The sequence below is a fragment of the Lactuca serriola genome, chromosome 9 (genome assembly GCF_051521515.1).
Source record: "Lactuca serriola cultivar US96UC23 chromosome 9, Lser_US96UC23_V15, whole genome shotgun sequence".
NCBI lineage: Eukaryota > Viridiplantae > Streptophyta > Magnoliopsida > Asterales > Asteraceae > Lactuca > Lactuca serriola.
This window is the reverse complement of record NC_136416.1, coordinates 187,008,450-187,014,449: the sequence shown is the minus strand read 5'-3', so window position 1 is coordinate 187,014,449 and position 6,000 is coordinate 187,008,450. Positions and strand designations below refer to the sequence as shown.

General features: G+C 43.3%; 1 pseudogene; it reads left to right on the top strand.

Annotated features, from left to right (window-relative positions):
• Positions 1 to 1,218: 1,218 nt before the first annotated feature.
• Positions 1,219 to 6,000, top strand: part of LOC145076379 (zinc finger BED domain-containing protein RICESLEEPER 2-like) — a 53,121-nt pseudogene continuing 48,339 nt past the window's right edge.

The window sequence follows — 6,000 nt, the reverse complement described above, 5'->3', positions numbered from 1 at the left end:
GACTCTTGTATATGTTATGTGCTTTTATGTTTATCGGGCGAGGCTTGATGACTATTTTGTATGGTATTTATGTTTTTGATTATTAAATGTGTTATGTGTTTATCTGTTATATGATTATATGCATACCGGGCGGGGGCCGATACCCGTACATGTTTGATGATATACTTTGTGGGATTTGGACGTACTCTCGGGTATGTATGAACTCAAACTGAGGGTTGGGTAGAAATTTTTTTTCAAAAAGAAATGTTTTATAAAAAGGTTTTCTATTAAAAGAAAAGGGTGTGGTGCATGCTATCGACCGAGCTCAAGTAAGTGTTCCCGAAATACCCATACATGTTTGATAATATACTTTGAGTTATGAATCTATGAATCACATGTTAGTTAGGGCTAAGATAGGAGAGATGTTTTTATATGCCTAATGAATGAGCTTGTAGACATGCATGCTAGTACTGATCAGTCCGTGATAGGATGGCCTGATTAGGTTACACTTGATTCTGATTACTCAATGCTCATATGTTGCTTGCTTTCGGCTTTTTTGGAGTTATCACTAAGCGAATATGCTAAGTCACATATAGCGACAAGTAGATAATTTTAGAAGGTTAGGTTTTAACTCTATTGTGCAGCTCTTGTCTGAGTCCAACTGTTGTAGTGTGAGACCTTTCATTCAAAGAATTGCCTGGGGTCAATGATACGTAACTGTATTTATGAGCTAGTTAGAGGGTAATGGTAGGAGTTCCTTCTGCAGCTGATGACGGAGAGTGGTGTGGTGATTGCCCTAGAAAAACCTATAAAGAGATTTATTGATGGGAGCCATGTGTTGTGTAGGATTATTTGTATGGATAAGGAGTAACTTGGAGGATTAAAAGCAGGCCTTGAGGAAAGTATAGATAGATGTGGAAGGTAGTATGGGCCTGTCCTACTGGAAGCAGAGAATCCGTACTCGAGTCAAGCAGAACTGCGATGAAACCAGGAAACTTGTAGAGTATGAGACGTCTCGATATATATTAATGCATATTCTGATGGTTTATATGGTCTACTTTTAGTATGGTGACTCTTCGAGGTAGACCGGTTAGTGGTCCTGGTGCTAGTGAGGGTTCAGTTTTAGGTTCTGGAGCCAGGCAGTTGGATTATCAGACGCGGGAATTCATTTCGTCTGAGATTAACCGAAGCATACTTGAGCATACTCATGTGATCTTTAGTACGATCTAGTAGGGTATCATGGAGGTGTTAGAGGAGCACTTGGGTTCTTTTCGTTATGAGATGGTGGATTTGACTAGGACATGCTCACTAACCTTCAGGGAGTTCCAAGAATATGGGCCTCCAGATTACTACGGGGAGAAGGACCCGATCGCGAGTAGGAATTGGTTAGCGGATGTTGTTAATGCCTTTTGCATTAGCAGTTGTCACGATGGGGAAAGGTTCATACTTGCTTCCAGTCTTCTGAAAGATAGAGCTCAAGAATGGTTAAAGGAGGTTAGGTGCTCCGTTGGTGATAAGGTTTTTCATTCGTTGACATGGGATGATTTTTTTACGGCTAGATTCTAAGCAGAGTTCGCACCAGTGATTGAGGTGTGGCAGCTGGTTAGGGAGTTCCAGGACCTTCGCCAGACTACTGAGACGGTGGCGGAGATCACCATGATGTTTTGTGAGAAGGCGTTTTTGGTTCTACAGTATGTGGCAAATGAGGAGATGAAGAAGGCGAGATACCATGAGATGTTGAGGAGTGATATTCGGTAGTTTGTGAGCCAAACCAGTTGTAGGACACTAGAGGATATGATTGCGAGAGCCAGAGAGAGGGAAATTGAGCTTGAGATGGGGAGGGAGAGGAAGACAAATCAGGCTTAGGTTTCAGGGGTTCAGGTAAGGGGCCCAAGGTATCTGATTCCAGGTCGAGAGGCCAGCAAAGTCGGAGCCGTTGTAGCAAGTGCGGCAAGACGCACTATGGGGCGTGCAGGTTGGGTGGTTATGGCTACTTCAAGTGCGGCCGGAAGGGTCGTATTAGCATGGATTATACTGAAAGTACTACTACCACCACCCCAATATATGATTTGATTTTCATCCATTGCAATTAGAGGGGCTAGAAGAGGGCCTATTGTCCGATTTTGGCAGCAGCGAGACTAGTGGTAGCACCCGCTCTAGCGACATTGAGGATCACGGATGGCCACCGGGGCAAGGCGGATGCGTCTGTGGTGAAAACCAGGGCTTTTCAGCTGACGAACGAGGAGGTTCGCACAACACCATATGTGGTGACGAGTATGTATCTTCTCCTTATCTCTTTATTTATATTGAATTGTCTGTTTATATTTATGTGTTTTATTTTAGGATCAGTCCTCGTGAGTGGTATTTCTGCCTTGGTATTGCTTGATTTGGGGGCTACCCGACCTTTTGTATCGCTTGCACTTAGCAAGAGGTTTGTTGGAGCTCTGGGGAGAACTGGATTTTCTTTTAGATGTCGAAATTACAGATGATCGATTTGTCCGGGTATCGAGGGTTCATCAAGGTTGTGTTCTTCTGATGTTCAACGAGTAGTATCTGATTGATTTGGTTCCTATTCCTTTGTGCGGGAGCAAGGTTATCGTAGGGATGGAGTGGTTAGGCCTTAATGGGGTGGTGATCAATTTTTAGAATCAGTTGGTGCATATCCAAACCCCAAGTGGGGGAGTATGGTGGAAGTTCAGGGAGAGAGAGCTCGGTGTGAGCCGATTCTATGTTCAGCGGCTTGGGTCAGACGTTATCTTCATTGGGGTTGTTCTGAATTTGTCGCCTATGTTATAGATACCCGAGATAAGGGTAAAATGATCCTAGATGATATGCCGATTGTAGGGGACTACCGGATGTGTTTCCAGGGATTTGCCTGGGGTGCCTCCGGAGAGGCAGGTGGAGTTTAGGACTGACACCATATCGGTTAGCTCCTATAGAGATGTTGAAGTTGTCTAGATAGCTGCAGGTGCTGTTAGACAAGGGGTTCATTCGACCGAGCAGTTCGCCACAGGGAGCACCGATCTTGTTTGTGAAGAAGAAGGATGGGTTTGAATGGATGTGTATTGATTACTGGGAGTTGAATAAGCTAATGGTGATGAACCATTATCCACTCATGAGAATTGATGACTTTTTTGACCAGGTTCAAAGTGCGTCTTGGTTTTCCAAGATTGATCTCGTTCAGGTTACCATCAGATAAGGGTCAAAGAGGATAATGTGCAGAAGACGGCCTTTCGGACTTTTTATGGTCATTGCGAGTTCATAGTGATGCCCTTTGGGCTCATTAATGCTCCAGCCGCGTTCATGGACCTTATGAACCGCGTATGTAGGATGATGCTGGATCAGTCTTTGATTGTATTCATTGATGATATCCTGGTCTATTCTAAGACCCAGGAGCTACATGAGGAGCACTTGAGAGAGGTTTTAGAGACACTGAGTAGGGAGAGACTTTTTGCAAAGTTCTACAAAAGGTGCAGCTTTTGGGGGACTTGTCAACCAGAATGGTATTGTGGTCGATCCGACCAAGGTCGAGGCCATGATGAGGTGAGAGGTTTCGAGGTCTTCATCTAACATTCAGAGTTTCCTTGGTTCAACAGGTTACTATCAAAGATTCGTCCATGATTTCTCCAAGATAGCAGTTCCTCTGACTCAATTGACGAAGAAGACCGTCACTTTTAGTTGGGGGCCTGAGCAGTAGGCAACTTTTAAGACCATGAGACAGAGATTGTGTGAGGTGTTGATTTTGACCCTACCAAAGGGTGTTGAGGACTTCGTGGTTTGTTGTGATGCGTCGATCACGGGTTTGGGTGCAGTTATGATGCAGAGGGGTCGCATGATCGCTTATGCTTTGAGGCAATTGAAGCCTCATGAGGTGAATTATCTGACACATGATTTACAGTTGGGGGCTATGGTTTTCGCCCTCAAGATTTGGCGACATTACCTATATGGGGTCCAATGTACTATTTACACAGATCACAAGAGCCTGGTGTATTTGATGGATCATTTGAATCTGAATATGAGGCAATATCGATGGTTGGATGTGGTAAATGATTATGATTGTGAGATCCTTATAATCCGGGGAAGACCAATGCGGTTACCGATCCTCTCACCCGCAAGTCGGTTGAGGTTCCAATCAGGGATATTTGTTTGAGGATGACCGTGATTACTTTGTTTTTGGAGCGGATTCATGAGGCTCAGATCAAGGCTATGAAGCAAAAGCATCGAAAGACTGAGTGCATAGTGGGTCAGGTCCCTTCCTTTTATTATGATAGTCGAGGGGTATTAACTCTTCATCGGAGAGTATGGATTCCATATTGGTGCAGTGTGCATCAGGTTCTGATGGAAAAGGTGCACAAATCGAGGTTCTCCATTCATCCCAGGGCGACGAAGATGTATAGAGATCTTCGTCCTGATTATGTATGTGGAGAGGTGCTTAACTTGCAGAAAAGTCAAGGCCAAGCATCAACGACCTCACAATAAAATGTAGCCGTTAGATATTCCTGTTTCGAAATGGGAGGAGATTACCATGGATTTCATTACGAAGTTGCCTCAGACTGTGCATAGAGTGGGTTCGATCTGGTTCATCGTGGATCGATTGACCAAGAATGCGCATTTTTTCCTGATACATGAGACTATCTCTGCGGTGAAGTTACATGAGGTATACATCAGGGAGGTCGTAGCACGACATGGGGTGCCGGTTTCAGTGGTGTCAGACAGAGACGTCCAGTTCAATTCCAGATTGTGGAATAGATTCCATAATAATTTGGGTACTCGTCTCTATTTCAGCACGACATTCCATCCGCAGACTGATGGTCAGAGCGAGGAGACTATTCAGACCTTGGAGGATATGATTTGGGCGTTTGTTTTGGATTTCGGTGGGAGTTGGGATACATATCTTCCTTTAGCTTTTTCGTATAACAACAGCTAGTATGCCAACATCAATCGACCTCCTTTTAAGATGCTCTATGAGAGAAAATGCACGACCCCGATTTGTTGGGGTGAGATCAGTTAGTGATTCATGGAGAGTACCAAGGTGGTACTCAAGACTACTGAGTTGATACAGTAGGTTCAAAGTAGACTCCAGACAGCTTAGAGTTGGTAGAAGAGTTATGTCGAGAAGCGCCAATCAGATTTAGAGTTTCAGGTTAGGGACATGGTTCTCCACAAGGTATCACCTTGGAAAGGTGTCATCCGATTCAAGTTTTGGTAAGTTTCTCTTTTATCCCTTAATGCAAATTTTTTTATCATTTTGGTCCCTGACTAGTATGAGGGGCGTACTCTATGATTACACTTAGCATACTAGCCCATTTGATGATTGCGGGTTCCACCCACGTACGCAAGGTGTACGTGGTGTACGCATGGCGAACGTAGTGTAGGGTTAAACCCTAATTTTTAGGGTTTACACACTATTTAAACCTCATTATAACACCTCTTGGACACTTATGATCAATCTCCATCTTCCTTTACCCTGAAAACGAAACCCTGAGTGCCTCATGTGAGTTTTGAGCTTGTAAGTGTGATATTGGTGGTGTTTTATTGAAAGATATAGAAGAATAACTCTTGGTGGTTGATTGAAGGGATAGATTGAGCTTGTAGATCCAAGATTTCATTAACATTTGCAAGCCTTTTAATGTAAAAAGTTCTCACTTTGATGATTATTTGTGTTACATCTACTCTATGGTGTTATTTGTGCATTTTTGAGTCTTTTGAGTTAAAGATGAGCTTTTCATATACTCCAGAAGCAATGGATGCAAGATTTTAGCTCCATTTAAGCACTATGTTCATAAAAATGCAAACTTTATGGAGGATTTTGGTCCATGCATGAATTAAGATCTTTATTAACCTCATTTTTGAGCTTTGAGCCCCATTAAGCCATGCATGAGTGTAAAGATGCCCACTTTACATGATAAGTCACCCATAGGAACCAAATCTGAGAGTTTGGAAAAATATCTTAACTTTGTAAGTACTTAATGAGGAGGACTAGTGGTCAAGGCCATTCGTTGGACATACGAGCGAAGTATG